Raw genomic sequence first — 17857 nt, forward strand, 5'->3', positions numbered from 1 at the left:
CTAAGGCTTAGAGAAGTTAGGACTTGTGCCCGAAGTTACACAACTAAGAACTGATAGAAGCAGCATTTGAACTCTGGTCCTTCTTACCCAGTTCTAAACATTGCCCTGGCTGCATTCAAGCAAGCAGGAAAACTGACATCTTCATCCATTCTCTCCTGTGACTGTTCTCCCAGAGGAAGGGCTGGTCATTAGTTCCTCTTTCTACCACTGACCTTGAAAGCCATCTATCTCTTCCAGTAATTACTTGGATGAAAATGGTGAACCCAGCTGCTTCCCTGGTGATTCTTTAGCTCGGTCTCATAAAAGCTGCCTTTGTAAAAGCTGCTGCTTGTCTCTTTCTTTTACTTGATAATTCCCAAGGGCAAGATTACCTACTGCCAGCTGCTCCTCTCTACATGCAAAGGGATTGAGGAAAATCAAATGCTGATTAAAATCTACACATTGTCTTTCCCATTGCCCGCCAGTGAACACCAGGAAAAATCACTGGAGTCATAAGACATTGGCTTCAACGTTTTTCAGTAATCCCCAGCAGGATTATTAAGCTGATGAAAACAAGAAACAACAGAATAGTTTCCTCTAATCCACATGGAGATTTTATCCAGTGTTTCTCTCCATTCTGCCTCCATCCAGGGGTTTTTAATTTAAAACTTAGCTGTCATAGATGCACTCATGAGTGTCTTTCCTAGTCAGGCTGCCTATTAGTAATACTTAATCAGGAAAGCTGCCCCTCCCAGGATATCAAGAGACTTTTAGGATCTCTTGTTTATTGTATGCAAATTGAAAATTTCCTGCCTAGGTACATCTTTTACTAATTAATTGTTGGTAATAGCCATGTATTAGAAACGCTGTGCAAACACATCTCATTTTTTAATAGTTGCAAAGGGTATGCATGTCTACTTGTTCCCTCTAGAGCATCACAGGAAAGCATTTTTAAGGAGTGCTTAATTTTCCTAAGAGATACTTGTGTTGAGAATTAATGTCTGTATTATAATAAGATGTTAAAACAGAGAACTACCTGACTTAATAGCAACAGACAAGACCACATGATAACTATTAGATACGAAATTAACAGAACAGAATATGCAGAATTTTTGAAGGCCATTGTGGAGGACCAGTCCCATGGCTCTTAGAATCTTACAAGATCAAGAATATTTCAAAAAAGAATCAGAGAGTAGAGAGAAATGTTGTAACCACTTTGGAAAGCAATTTGGCAGTATCTTCATAAGTTAAATATAAATTTACCATATGTTCCAACAATTCTACTCTTCAGAATCTTTCAAGAAAAATTAAAGTATATGTCCACACAGAAACTTGTATACAAATGTTGATAGCAATATTATTTATAATAGCCAAATAGTGTCAACAACCAAACTGTCCAATAAACAGACAGTAATATACCCATACAAAAAACATGTCTTTTCATTATAGGGGACTGGAATGCAAAAGTAGGAAGTCAAGAAATACCCGGAGTAACAGGCACATTTGGCCTTGGAGTTCAGAATGAAGCAGGAAAAAGGCTAATAGAGTTTTGCCAAGAGAACGCACTGGTCATAGAAAACACACCGTTCCAACAACACAAGAGAAGACTCTACACATGGACATCACCAGACAGTGAAAACTGAAATCAGATTGATTATATTCTTTGCAGCCAAAGATGGAGAAGCTTTATACAGTCAGCAAAAATAAGACCAAGAGTTGACTGTGGCTCAGATCATGAACTCCTTATTGCCAAATTTAGACTTAAATTGAAGAAAGTAGGGAAAACCACTAGACCATTCAGGTTTGATCTAAATCAAATCCCTTATGATTATACAGTGGAAGTGAGAAATAGATTCAAGGGATTAGATCTGATAGACAGAGTTCCTGAAGAACTATGGACAGAGGTTTTTGACATTGTACAGGAAGCAGGGATAAGGCCATCCCCAAGGAAAAGAAAAGCAAAAAGGCAAAATGGTTGTCTGAGGAGGCCTTACAAATAGCTGTGAAAAGAAGAAAGTGAAAGGCAAAGGAGAGGAAAGATATACCCATTTAAATGCAGAGTTCCAAAGAAGAGCAAGAAGAGATAAGAAAGCCCTTTTCAGCGATCAATGCAAAGAAATAGAGGAAAACAACAGAATGGGAAAGACTAGAGATCTCTTCAAGAAAATTAGAGATACCAAGGGAACATTTCATGCAAAGATGGGCTCAATAAAGGACAGAAATGGTATGGACCTAACAGAAGCAGAAGATATTAAGAAGAGGTGGCAAGAATACACAGAAGAACTATACAAAAAAGATCTCCACAGCCCAGATAATCATGATGATGTGATCACTGACCTAGAGCCAGACCTCCTGGAATGTGAAGTCAAGTGGGCCTTAGGAAGCATCACTACGAACAAAGCTAGTGGAGGTGATGGAATTCCAGTTGAGCTATTTCAAATCTTAAAAGATGATGCTGTGAAAGTGCTACACGTAATATGTCAGCAAATTTGGAAAACTCAGCAATGGCCACAGGACTGGAAAAGGTCAGTTTTCATTCCAATCCCAAAGAAAGGCAATGCTAAGAATGCTCAAACTACTGCACAATTGCACTCATCTCACATGCTAGTAAAGTAATGCTCAAAATTCTCCAAGCCAGGCTTCAACAGTACATGAACCATGAATTCCAGATGTTCAAGCTGAATTTAGAAAAGGCAGAGGAACCAGAGATCAAATGGCTAACTTCCACTGGATCATTGAAAAAGCAAGAGAGTTCTAGAAAATCATCTACTTCTGCTTTATTGAGTACACCAAAGCCTTTGACTGTGTGGATCACAACAAACTGGAAAATTCTAAAAGAGATGGGAATACCAGGCCACCTAACCTGCCTCCTGAGAAATCTGTATGCAGGTCAAGAAGCAATAGTAAGAACTGGACATGGAACAACAGACTTGTTCCAAATCAGGAAAGGAATACATCAAGGCAGTATATTGTCACCCTGCTTATTTAACTTATATGCAGTGTACATCATGAGAAATGCTGGGCTGGAAGAAGCACAAGCTGGAACCAAGATTGCCGGGAGAAATATCAATAACCTTAGATATGCAGATGACACCACCCTTATGACAGAAAGTTAAGAAGAACTAAAGAGCCTCTTGATGAAAGTGAAAGAGGAGAGTGAAAAAGTTGGCTTAAGACTCAACAGTCAGAAAACTAAGATCATGGCATCTGGTCCCATCACTTCATGGCAAATAGATGGGGAAACAATGGAAAGAGTGAGAGACTTTATTTTGGGGGGCTCCAAAATCACTGCAGTTGGTGACTGCAGCCATGAAATAAAAAGACACTTACTCCTTAGAAGAAAAGTTATGACCAACCTAGACAGCATATTAAAAAGCAGAGACATTACTTTGCCAACAAAGGTCCATCTAGTCAAAGCTATGGTTTTTCCAGTAGTCATGTATGGATGTGAGAGTTGGACTATAAAGAAAACTGAGCACCAAAGAACTGATGCTTTTGAACTATGGTGTTGGAGAAGACTCTTGAGAGTCCCTTGGACTGCAAGGAGATCCAACCAGTCCATCCTAAAGGAAATGAGTCCTAAACATTCATTGGAAGGACTGATGTTGAAGCTGAAACTCCAATTCTTTGGCCACCTGATATGAAGAACTGACTCATTTGAAAAGACCCTAATGCTAGGAAAGATTGAAGATGAGAGGAGAAGGGAATGACAGAGGGTGAGATGGTTGGATGGCATCACAGACTCAATGGATGTGAATTTGAGTAAACTCGGAAGTTGGTGATAAACAGATGGACAGGGAAGCCTGGCGTGCTGCAGTCCATGAGTTTGCAGAAAGTTGGACACCACGGAGCTACTGAACTGAACTGAGCTGATGAATATAGTTCATATAATGAAATACTATTTGGGAACAACAGAACACACTATTTCACTATTTCACACAAAATAGTGAAACACACTACAACATGGGTTCATCTCAAAATTATTATTCTTACTGAATGATATTAAAGACCACATGATATATGATTTCATTGATATGAAATATGGGCTTCCCAGGTGGCACTAGTGGTAAAGAATCCACCTGCCAACGCAGGAGACACAAGAGACTCAGGTTCCATCCCTAGGTGGAAATGACACTCCACTTCAGTATTTTTGCCTGGAAAATTCCATGGACAGTAAAACCTTGCAGGCAATAGTCCATGGGGTTTCAAAGAGTCAGAAATGACTGAGCAACTGAGTACACATGCATGCATATTGATATGAAATATCCAGAAAAGGCAAATCTATAAAGTAGCTTAGGGATTGCATGGATGGACCTAGGTGGAGGAATCAGTACTAACTGAAAAAGCTCATTTTTGGAGTGATGAAAACACCCCATTTTAACATTTTATTATAATATAGAGGTTGATTCTTAGTACAAATACCTCTTGGGAAAAAGTACACACTCTTCAAAAATGATTTCCTGTGGTTCTTTAGAATGAGCAAGAAGACATACACAAAAACTACTGGAAAACAAGGTGTATTTGCACAGTATTTCTAATATATGGCTATTGTCAACAATTAATTAGTGAAGGAGGTACCTAGGCAAGTTATTTCAATTTGTATATAATGAAAGAAGAGGTCCTAAGAGTTCTAAAATTGGACTGAGGCAATGGTTGCTCAATTCTGTAAATATACTAAAAATCACTGAACTGTAGACTTGAAGTGGGAGAATGTGATGGTATGTAAATTGCACTTTAATAAAACAGTTTTAAGAAATGGAGAAAGTAGAGATTTTCAGTAGATCTTCACTGTTCAAAATGGTAGCCACTAGCCACATATAGCTAATCCAAATTGAGATAAGCTTTAATTGCAAAATACACACTAGGTTTCAAAGACTAGGTATGGGGAAAAAAGATTATAAATTGGCCCATTAGTAACTTTTATATATTGCTTACATGCTAAAATGATAATGTTTGGGATATATGGAGTTAAAATATACTATTACCATCTCTTTTAGAAAATGACAATGATGGGCATGGTTCACATTGCATTTCTACTGACAGTGCTGCTGTAGAGAGAACTCTTGGCCCCATACCCATGTCCCCTGGAAGGAGAAGAGAGTCTGCTGCAGTCTGATACCAAACCTACTGAGGGATTCTTCAAGTGGAACTTCACATAGTTGATAGGTGTTCAGTGTAGTCAAGGGGATGGTGAAATGTAGCCTGAGCAAGTGCAAGTGCAAATCACTCAGCCGTGTCCAACTCTTTGCGATCCCATGGACTGCAGCACGCCAGGCTTCCCTGTCCATCACCAGCTCCCGAAGCTTGCTCAAACTCATGTCTGACAAGTTGGTGATGCCATCCAACCATCTCATCCTCTGTCATCCCCTTCTCCTCCTGCCTTCAATTTTTCTCAGCATCAGGGTCTTTTCTAATGAATCAGCTCTTTGCATCCAGTAACCAAAGAATTGGAGCTTCAGCATCAGTCCTTCCAATGAATATTCAGGACTGATTTCCTTTAGAATTGACTGGTTTGAGAGAAACTAATTGAAGAAAATGCTCATTCCCTATCATGAAAATTGGAAGACAAATATGAAAGACTTAGATTCTGATTCCTACTCAGAGTTTGCTTATTCACTATACTGATTGCACTATAATAGCACCTGTCTTCAAAATTCAGGCTGCTGCAGGACAGAATTCCCGAAGGCACTGTTCATGGCTTGGGGCTTCCCAGGTGGCACTAGTGGTAAAGAACCCACTTGCCAATGCAAGAGACATAAGAGACACAGGTTCAGTCCCTGGGTCAGGAAGATTCCCTGGAGAAGGTCATGGCAGCCCACTCTAGTATTCTTGCCTGGAGAATCCCATGGACAGAGGAGCCTGGTGGGCTACTGCCCAAGCAGTCGCACAGAGTTGGATACCACTGAAGCGACTTATCTCACATTCATGGCTTAGCCTGGGTGAGAGGTGTTGGGATGTCCAGAAGGCCAAAGAACCCACACAGGTGCTCAGCAGATTCTAAGCATGTGGCATCCCAGGGAAGGTGAAGCCAGCTTGCAAAGTCACCAGATAAAATAGGAATTTTTTCATCCTTGTGCTGCTCCTCTCTGTTATGGAGGAGTCAGACATTGCCCTACAATGGAATAAAGTGAGAAGGAGATGCAGGGAGAGAGAAGCCAGCTTGTTTGTTTTCCTCATCTCAGACTTATCTCATCTCAGCTCATGCCTGAGCTGGAAGTGGGCACAAGATCTGATGTTGAATCAATTTCTGGCCATTGATGAATATACTTTTCAAGATGCTAATTTCTGATGTAAGAACTTGTTTATGATTTAAAGAGGCTGTATGAGTGTGATTTAGTTAAAAGTCAGGAAAAGAGTCATGGAACTGCCTGAGTTTTCATCCAGGGGCAATAGAACGTCAATAAATCTAAAGTGACGGTGATAGAATGGCTGAGTTCTGATTATAAGTCAAGTTGTGCTTGTTCAACATAATGACTACACTGTAATGACCTCTCTCTTCAAAGGCAAGGCTGTCACAGTGCAGAATTCCTGAGAATGGCATTTCCTGAAGTTTATAGGGCAGAACCTATGCTCCCTGTGGAGTCTCATGAAGGTAGGTGTGGTGGAGAGTCAGGCCAACCAGACCTGTGTTTTCGGTAAATGATGAAAAAAATATAAAAAGTACTAAGTCTAAGGTTCAGTCTCAGACTAATTCTAATTCCCAACCACGTGTTTGTTTTCTCTACAAGAGGGTAAAGGGTCAAATTCAGGTAAAAATCATTACCTTTTGTGAAATAGGATCACTTGTTCAAAGGCCTGTGGGCTTTACAATGATTCCTAAAATCAACAATGCCATTGCTATGATCAATAATGCGATCAGTGCCTCATTGATTGTTACTAAGTGAGTGTCAGAGACCAGACAAATTAAACATACTTACACACATCTGAATCTCATGGCCTTTGGTGCTATGGTTCAGTGTTCCTAATGGACACTGCTTAAGTGAAATTGGGTATGAAGCGTTAGGCCTAAGAAATTAAGCAAATTATCTATGGGCATTATCTAATATTTATCATCAATCTAGTTATCTAATACTCTTCATCAAACTGAAAATATATTTTTTATTTTTAATGTTATAATAGTAAGTTATTATACACCAAAGTCATGCTTATTATTTCTGAAGATTCTTTTAGGGACATATGATAAAAATATGAGAAATAAATAAAATACTATATTATTAAATTTCTAATGAGAATGTACATGCTCAGTCATGTCTGACTCTTTGTGATCCTGTGGACTGTAGCCCACCAGGTTCCTCTGTCCATGGAATTTCCCAGGTAAGAATCCGGGAGTGAGTTGCCATTTCCTTCTCCAGGGGATCTGCCTGACCCAGGGGTCGAACTTGCATCTCCTGTATTTGCAGGCGGATTCTTTACCACTGAGCTACCTGGGAAGCTAGCTCCTCACCTAACTTTAGATTTTCATGCCTGTGTTCTCTTAATCGACAGCTCAGCTCTATTTTTTACCTTGCAAATTGTATCTGATTTTCCTTTTGAGTGCTGGCCAGACTCCACCTTGTTCACATGCAACGCCTGAGTGAGTTTCTCAAGAAGATAAGAGTCTCTGGATGACAGCACAGTGGTCATGCCTCAGGTAGCAAGTTTATGTGTTAATATTCTGATCACTTGAAGAAGCAAATGAGACATAACACACAGAATGCAAACTAGACTTACAGCCAGCCTCCCAGAAGGCCATGCTCGGCCAACCACCTTCCACATCCATTTCCCCAAGTGGCCAAAGGCAGGAGTTAGTTTCTATTGACGACTCTATCCCGATTCCACATCAGGATCTTTGCATGTGTCCCTGTCACTGGATATTTTCTGTGCATGGCTGCAGCCTTTTTATCTTTTAGTGAAAGTCGCTTAGTTGTGTCTGATTCTTCGTGACCCCATGGACTATACAGTCCACGGTATTCTCCAGGCCAGAATACTGGAGTGGGTAGCCTTTCCCTTCTCCAGGGGATCTTCCCAACCCAGGGATAGAACCCAGCTCTCCTGAGTTGCAGGCAGATTCTTTACCAGCTGAGCCACAAGGGAAGTCCTTTTGTCTTTTAAATCTCAACTGAAATGCCATCTTATACCACCCAATTAAGTTCTTCTATTGCTTTCTATCTCTAACCTTTCTTTTTTCTTTAGTAGCACTAATCACATTTTGAAATTGTTGTATTCACTTGATTTTTATTCATTCTCATTCTAACATATGATCCTAAAGGCAGGAACTCAGCTATCTTGTTCACAATTTTATCTCCAGAGCTGACTTCAGTGAGTTAGATGAATAGATGGATAAATGAAAAACATCTCTTGGCATCTGGATGGTAAAATTCAGGCTTATTTGGTTAGACAGTTCAGAGGCAATATCAGATAGAGTTTAAGAACATGGGACCTGTGACTGGTTTTGCTGGTCACTAGCTGTGTGGCCTTGGACATCTTACATTCTTTTGAGCCTTAGATTCCTCAGCTGTAACATAGTAACCAACTCACTGAGTTGTTGGGATAACAATGCATGGACAACATTTAGCAAGGTCTGACTCCTAGTTGTTAATCAATGAGTCTTATCTATTTTTATTTAAGATCTCCAAAGGAGGATATTCCAAAGTCATTCCAGATAAACTAACAATGTGTAAGTCCTGTTTGGAATGCTCTGCTGAGCACTTGCATGGCTTCTTTGGCCTTTCCCTGTGCCTGAGCACTCCTCGCCTAAAGATGTGGCCTATCACCTTCAACAAAGCCGTCTGATAAATTTGTTAAAAATATAGACCACTAGCTGCACTCCTGATCTACTGGATTAGAGCAGAGCCCAAGAACTCGCATTGTCATAAACTCTCAGAGTAAGTTTACCTGATAAAATCCAGGACCCCAAGTTAAGTTTGAGTTTCACAGAATCCAGATGGCTAAAAAATTATACTTGGTGTATCTGAGATTCAAACTTAACATAATTTGTATTTTTATTTGCTTATTTGGCACCCTATCCTAGGGAGAATCTTTTACACAATAGTTCAAGAACCACTGGATTTTGAACTTCTGGTAGGAATTCCATGAGTGAATTAGAAATAGCTCATGTGTTTATAAATTTAGAGCAGTGTTTCTGAGCCACTGGCATCATCTGGGGTGGTTTAAAAATTAGTAGGTCCCACCTCCAGAGGTTTTGATTTAATTGGTCTGAGGTGCACCTCAGGTACTGGGCATTTTTTAAAACTCCTGAGGTGATTCAATGTGCAATCAAAGCTGAGAAACAGGACTGGACGAGAGAGAGAGATGAAGACACAGCTGAAATTCTGATTATGAACAGATGGCATTAAGACTAGAATATAACATTATACCCTCTGAACATCAACACAGAAATTGTTACGGCATTTTAATAATTAAAGCCCTCAGTTGTGGTCAGTGCTTTTCAGTTTTTGTGTGATGGGGGCGGGAGACAGGATTGAGGTTACTAGTGAGGGGAGGATAATGCGGGGGTGAGATAGAGGCTGACCATCAGAATCTCCTAGGAATTTTGTCCCAGTACTCATGCCTGTGGGATTCCTTGGTGGCTCAGCTGGTAAAGAATCTGCCTGCAATGCAGGAGGCCTGGGTTCAATCCCTGGTCTGGGAAGATCCTCTGGAGAAGGAAATGGCAACCCACTCCAGTATTCTTGCCTGGAAAAACCCCATGGACAGGGGGTTCTGACTGGCTACAGTCCATGGGATTGCAAAGAGTTGGACAAAACTTAGTGACTAAACAACAACACTCATGCTGCTAATCTAGTCCAGCCCTTATCCAAGGAATTCTAAGCATTTCTCTCTCTAACCTTCATTCCTAACTAGGAAGTCAGAGAACTGTAATTCCAGTTAACAGCTGATTCAAACTGAACTAGAAGGGGAGAAAAACTTAAAGGTAGCTTAGGACAATCAAGAAGGGGAAAAGAAAGTAAACAAATATTTAAAATAAACAGAATCTGCACATAGTATAAATGGCCACAAAGTAATTAATATTGAGAAACGTATTTTGGTGTGAAAGTGAAAGTCCCTCACTTTCCCTTTCGTGTCTGACTCTTTTCGACCTCATGGAACTATACAGTCCACGGAATTCCCCAGGCCAGAATAGTGTAGTGGGTAGCTTTTCCCTTCTCCAGGGGATCTTTCCAATCCAGGGATCAATTTTTGTTTGCCTCTGGTCAAATTGGGTGGAAAGAAATAAATAATAAGTAATTAGTAGAAAGAAATATGTAAACCTAATAAGTAGTTAGTAGGCTCTAAGCAAACTTTTCTTGTGTAAAACCACACTTAGATCAATGGTAGCATGTGCGGGGCGGATCACCCTGTTCCTTAGTTAATTGTAGCTTAAAGGCATCAGTGCTATGTCTCTGCCATTTACCTGAGGATAGCTTCCTGGGGAGAAGGAGTAAGGGTTTAGAAAAATTAAAAATCTTCTTTGGAACTGTCCTGGCAGCTTTCAAATCTTTCTCAGGCATGGAATCTTTTAAGCAAATTCCTTTGAGTAAAGAAATCTGCTCTTTTTTTGCATGGAAGTATAATTTTCTCATTAATTTTTACTCCTCTTTATTTGCATTGTATTGTGCAAAGGACTAGGTAGCAAATAAATGGCCGGACTGATTATGCAGGGATTGGACCAAGGAGAGCCTAGAAATATTTTAGAGAATATTAGTAGACTTACTATGAGCTCCAGGGCTGCAGAGGACCAGCCAAGTGACAAGGGTCACTCATATGAGTGCGTGGGAGGCCTCTAGGGAATGCCATTGCCATTGAACCTCCACTCAGCTCTAGCTAATTATTGTTACCATGACAATAATACATTTTAAAACACTTTAGCAGAAGCTGATTGTTGATCCTGATCTTTAAAAATCACCTGAGGACATTTAAAAATACACTTATGTCTGAGCCATACCTGAATCTCAAGGGGGATGATTGGCATTGGAATTTTTTTTTAAAGTTCTCTAGGTGATTCTAATGCACAGCTAGGGTAAAGAACTGCTAGCCTAGACAACATGGTAAGTTGTGTGTGGTAATATTAAATTACAGATCAGATATAGAAGGCAATATGAACTGTAGGTAATTCATACTGCAGTGGTACTGGCCAATATTGTACCAAAAAAGTCACGCTGCAGAAGTGATTACTATAAGTGCTTCTGTCAGACCAACGTCAGAAGTTTAGTTAATGAACATATTAAATGCCAGAGCTTTCAAATTTTTTATTTTTAAAATTTATTATTTATTTATCTGTTTACTTATTTATTTTTGGTCACACCATGTAGCATAGGGGGATCTTAGTTCAGGGATAGAATCCACTCCCCTTGCAATGAAAATCCTAACCACTAGACTACTAGGGATTCCCCTCAGAGCTTTTTTAAATCAGCGACTTGTTCATAGTCATAAAAGATCTCAGAAATGGGCTCTTTTGGTAGAATTCAAGACTATTTTAGAGACACTTCTCAAACCTGTATACGAATCTAGTGACACCTGTAAGGATGGTACACAAAGCCTGATCCCCACATCCAGCCACTGGATCAGAGCATTGAAGTCTACCAGTGCGGACACTGGGGGTAGCAGAATCCTGTCTCTGGAATCTTCTGGGGGTGAATATTTTGCCAAAACACCTAAAATGATCAAGAGCTGGGTAGAGCTTCATCAACCTCACAGAATAGTTAACTTGCCAGTAGATCTTCATTCAATAAATACTGAAGTGGTGCCAGATGTTGGTTTGAGACTTACTGAGAAGCTGGGAAGAGTAGCTAACTCCCATCTTCCTGCAAGTTTTTACTGTTACTCTTTACCAATTAGGAGAACCCAAGAGTTATATCTTACTCAACTGGTTTGAGTCAGTTTTACAATAGTCATTAAAGAACAATATGACCCAGTGCTGTCAGATTCTCTGATTTATTTTTTTAAGACAGAAAGAAAAATTTTATGTGAAAATTTTAAATATTACAAATAAATTTAAGTTTGCAAGGAAAAAACAAAGAAACAAAAACTCTTCAGTAGAACCAATACCTTCTCTCTGGGCCAGATTGGGCCTGCAGGCCATAAGTTCGTGCTCCGTGGCCTTGGCCATGTAAGAGCCAATCCCTATGGTTAAACCTTGGGTTCAGGCTTAGCAATCTGAAAACTCAGGGGTAAGTCTAGACAGGAAGATAAAAATTGGTGATGGAGACCAGAGTAAAATGATCGCAGAGATTTAGAAGGTGAGAGAACAAGATAGTGATGCTGGTGGACAGAAATATTGGCAGGAGACTGCTCCCCAGCACCACATCCACTTTATCCAGAAATGGAGCCGTTCTCAAAAGCACAGTGAGAAGTAAGTTTGTGAAAATGACAGGACCTTCTATGGAGTAGGCAAGAGGAGAAGGGTTACAACTGGGGAGAGATTGATTGGCTGATTGACTTCATCAATATTGCACTGAGCATCTGCTGTGTACACAGCCTGAAGAAGGAAATGGAAACACATTCCAATATTGGAGTGGCAATCCACCCCGTATTCTTGCCTGGAAAATTTCACAGACTTAGGAGTCTGGTGGGCTTTAGTCCACAGGGTCACAAAGTGTCAGATACAACTGAGTGACTGAGCATTCATGTACACAGTCTCGGATTAAGATCTGGAACAGGGGGGATATTTGGTGTGCAGGAAAAACACTCCAGTGTTTCCCTTTACTCACACATGAAATTCTTCTGACACCAGTTATTCTGGCTTTTTTGTTATTTTTTCCCCCTACACCAAGCAATTCTCAGAGATACCAGCTGAGTGCCCTATAATTCAGTTCAATTCTGACCCTAGCTACCTGGAGTTAGTGTCAGATTCCATAAGCTAAGGGCTCAGTCCTATGTGACTGTACCCATTCAGACACCAAGCAAGTCCCAGGTTGTCACATGCACTTCTGATCTACTGGCTATATCTTAGATTTCCCATGACTCCTTCCTTGGACTTAATCATTTGCTAGAACAGTCCATAGAAATCACGGAAACACTTGCTTTTACCAGTTGATTATAGATGTATAAAAGATACAGATGAACAGCCAAATGAAGAAATGCACAGGGTAAGGTACACCAGAAGGGGCATGGAGCTGCTGTGCCATCTTTGCTTACCACTCTCCTCACACCCTCACGTAATCACCAACCTGGAAGCTCTTCAAATCCTACACATGGGGGATTTTTATGAAGGTTTCTTCACATAGGCATGATCAATCATTAACTCAGTCTCCAGTCCTCTTCCCAGAGGATGGGGAATGGGGTGGAAACTGCCAAGCTTCTAATCATAGCTTGTTCTTTCTGGTGACCAGTTCTTATCCTGCAGCCATGTAGGAGCCAATCAAGAGTCCCTTCATTAGAACAAAAGACACTCCTATCACCCAGGAGATTCCAAGGGATTTAGGAGGTCTGTGTCGGAAACCAGGTCAGGGACCAAATATTAGAACAAAAGATGTTCCTAGTGTTCTTATAACTTAAGAAATTACGAGGATTTGAGGAGTCCTATGCCAGGCGTTCTCTCTCTCTCTCTCTCTTTCTCTCTCTCTCTCTCTCTATGTATATATATATGTAGATGTATTAGTACACAGTTGGAGATCTTGAATTTCTAGCCAAGATTAGGCATATAGCAGACCTCTGAGGAAGTCAAGAGAGGTTCTCAGAGACACTGAGATCACACAGTAGAGCACAAGCCTAAGCTAGGGAAGGCTCCTGGGAGCTCTGGGGACCTGTGCACTTGGGGGTACTCCTGGTACTCCTTTCTGTTTAACTTCGGCCAAAGGTGGATCCCACACTAGGGTCATATGTAGGTGTCAGTAGAGATCCCTGTCCTCAAGAGACATGGGATTTAGCGAAGGTGACAGGCAAATACAAAGCAGGCTGCAGAGGGAGCACAGAATGCAATGGAGACAGGAAGTGCTGTGTGTAATGTGACAGTCTAAGTCAGTCAGCTAAAATAAAAATGAACAGTTTGAGTGATTTATTTAGATGTTGAGATATGTTCTGTGTGTGAATTCAGACTCAACTCATGCAAATGGGGGGAATTCACCATAATGGGGGCCAAGAAAGCAGGTTTGTTTGGATGAGGAAATAGACATTTCCTTTTTCTTTTTTTAAATTGAAAAGTAATGGGTAAAGGTGATAAACTATCCAATCAGGTCTAAAAGAAAGGCAATAAAACTTTAGTTTTCTTTCTATCTTAAACCCCCTATCCTGAGAAGGAGAACATTAAATCTCATCTTAAATTCTGGTCTGAGACAGAGAGCTGTGAGGAGTCCAAAGTACTTAAGGAAGTGTTGTCACCATTTAGATCACACCACCACTGTCCTACCACAATACCTGGAGTAGCAGGCAAATTTGGCCTTGGAGTACAGAATGAAGCAGAACAAAGGCTAATAGAATTTAGTGAAGAGAGCACACTGGTCATAACACCATCTTCCAACAACATAAGAAAAGCCTCTGCATGTGGACATCACCAGATGGTTAATACAGAAATCAGATTGATTATATATATTGCAGCCAAAGATGGAGAAGCTCTATACCGTCAGCAAAAACAAGACCAAGAGCTGACTGTGACTCAGATCATGAACTCCTTATTGGCAAATTTAGGCTTAAATTGAAAGTAGGGAAAACCAATAGACCATTCAGGTTTGACCTAAATCAAATCCCTTACGATTATACAGTGGAAGTGAGAAATAGATTCAAGGGATTAGATTGATACACAGGGTGCTTGAAGAACTATGGAAGGAGGTTCATGACATTGTATAGGAAGCAGGGATCAAGACCATCCCCAAGAAAAAGAAAAGCAAAAAGGCAAAATGGTTGTCTGAGGAAGCCTTACAAAGAGCTGAAAAAAAGAAGGAAGCTAAAGGCAAAGGAGAAGAGGAAATATATACCCATTTAAATGCAGAGGTCCAAAGAATAGCAAGGAGAGATAAGAAAGCCTTTCTCAGTGATCAGTGCAAAGAAATAGAGGAAAACAATAGAATGGGAAAGACTAGAGATCTCTTCAAGAAAATTAGAGATAGCAAGGGAACATTTCATGCAAAGATGGGAAACATAAAGGACAGAAATGGTATGGACCTAACAGAAGCAGAAGATATTAAGAAGAGGTGGCAAGAATACATGGAAGAACTATACAAAAAAGATCTTCATGACCCAGATAATCACGATGGTGTGATCACTCACCTAGAGCCAGACATCCTGGAATGTGAAGTCAAGTGGGCCTTAGGAAGCATCCCTATGAACAAAGTTAGTGGAGGTGATGGAATTCCAGCTAAGCTATTTCAGATCCTAAAAGATTATGCTATGAAAGTGCTGCACTCAATATGCTAGCAAATTTGGAAAACTCAGCAATGGCCACAGGACTGGAAAGGTCAGTTTTCATTCCAATCCCAAAGAAAGGCAATGCCAAAAATGCTTAAACTACTGTACAGTTGCACTCATCTCACACGATAGTAAAGTAATGCTCAAAATTCTCCAAGCCAGGCTTCAACAGTACATGAACCATGAACTTCCAGATGTTCAAGCTGAATTTAGAAAAGGCAGAGGAACCAGAGATCAAATGGCCAACATCCATTGGATCATCAGAAAAGCAAGAGAGTTCCAGAAAAACATCTACTTCTGCTTTATCAAGTATGCCAAAGCCTTTGACTGTGTGGATCACAACAAACTGTGGAAAATTCTGAAAGAGATGGGAATACCAGGCCACCTGATCTGCCTCCTGAGAAATCAGTATACAGGTCAAGAAACAACAGTTAGAACTGGACATGGAACAACAGATTTGTTCCAAATCAGGCAAGGATTACATCAAGGCTGTATATTGTCACCCTGCTTATTTAACTTATATGCAGTATACATCATGAGAAATGCTGGACTGGATGAAGCACAAGCTGGAACCAAGATTGCCAGGAGAAATATCAATAACTTCAGATATGCAGATGACACCACCTTTATGGCAGAAAGTGAAGAAGAACTAAAGAGCCTCTTGATGAAAGTGAAAGAGGAGAGTGAAAACATTGGCTTAAGACTCAACATTCAGAAAACTAAGATCATGACATCTGGTCCCATCACTTCATGGCAAATAGATGGGGAAACAATGGAAACAGTGAGAGACTTTATTTTGGGGGGCTCCAAAATCACTGCAGATGGCGACTGAAGCCATGAAATTAAAAAACACTGGCTCCTTGGAAGAAAAGCCGTGAGAAATCTAGACAGCATATTAAAAAGCAGAGACATTACTTTGCTGACAAAGGTCTGTCTAGTCAAAGCTACTATGGTTTTCCGGTAGTCATGTATGGATGTGAGAGTTGGACTATAAAGAAAGCTGAGCACTAAAGAATTGATGCTTTTGAACTGTGGTGTTGTAAAAGACTCTTGAGAGTCCCTTGGACTGCAAGGAGATTCAAGCAGTCCGTCCTAAAGGAAATCAGTCTTGAATATTCATTGGAAGGACTGACGCTGAAGCTGAAACTCCAACACTTTAGCCACCTGATGCGAAGACCTAACTTATCTGAAAAGACTCTGATGCTGGGAAAGATTGAAGGCAGGAGGAGAAGGGGATGACAGAGGATGAGGTGGTTGGATGGCATCACCGACTCAATGGATATGAGTTTGTGTAAACTCTGGGAGTTGGTGATGGACAAGGAAGCCTGGCATGCTGCAGTCCATGGGGTTGCAAAGAGCCAGACACGACTGAGCAACTGAACTGAACTGAACCACTGTGCTAGGTGAAGGAATAGGTTTCATAGGATGTTGAAGCTAGAAGGATGACTAGATGTTTTTTCTAGCAAACTTAATTTTACAAATGAGAAAATCAAAGCCCAGAGAGTTTATCAGCTCACAAGATCCCTCAGCAGAGTAGTGGCTATGTTCTATCTAAACTCCTTGCCCTCTTAACACTCAACTGTCACAAAGTAGTGTTGGGTACAGGCTTCTGGTGCATTTAAAAAGAAACTGGATCATGCAGTATGGTCCATATTTTGCCATAATATTGGGGAAAGCTAGTTAATTTCTAATACAAGAGTGGACACTATTAAAACTCAAGGGACTTCTCTGATGGTCCAGTGGTTGAGAATCCACCTTCCAATGCAGGGTACACAAGTTTGACTCCTGGTTGGGGAACTAAGACCTACATGCTGTAGGACAACTAAGCCCACGCATCACAACTAGAGAAGCACATGAGCCGCAACTTGCAACTAAGACCTAGCCCAACCAAAAAGAAAAAGAAAGAGAGAAAGTAAAATAGCTTAAAAAAATCAAAGTTAGACTTTTTTTAACAAATAAATGACTAAAGATACAAAGAACATCAAGTATATATTCAGTGCAGAACAGACTGAAAAGATACTTAGCAATATTAAGCTTATCTATTTTCAAGTGTTAAGAATTCAATTCAAAGGCTTTTTTAAAAGCATCTTTTCTTACTCTGTATTGTATTAGATAATGTGGAGAATAGAAAAAAGTCTAAAACACATCCCCATCACACAGGAATCAGTTCAGTTCAGTTCAGTCACACAGTTGTGTCTGACTCTTTGCAACCCCATGGACTGCAGCATGCCAGGCCTCCCTGTCCATCACCAACTCCCGGAGTTTACTCAAACTCATGTCCATCAAGTCGGTGATGCCATCCAGCCATCTCATCCTCTGTCATCCCCTTCTCCTCCTGCCCCCAACCCCTCCCAATATCAGGGTCTTTTCCAATGAGTAAACTCTTCTCATGAGGTGGCCAAAGTATTGGAGTTTCAGCTTCAGTGTCAGTCCTTCCAAAGAACACCCAGGACTGATCTCCTTTAAGATGGACTGGTTGGATCTCCTTGCAGTCCAAAGGACTCTCAAGCGTCTTCTCCAACACCACAGTTCAAAAGCATCAATTCTTTAGTGCTCA

The sequence above is a fragment of the Bos taurus genome, chromosome 2 (genome assembly GCF_002263795.3).
Source record: "Bos taurus isolate L1 Dominette 01449 registration number 42190680 breed Hereford chromosome 2, ARS-UCD2.0, whole genome shotgun sequence".
Lineage (NCBI taxonomy): Eukaryota > Metazoa > Chordata > Mammalia > Artiodactyla > Bovidae > Bos > Bos taurus.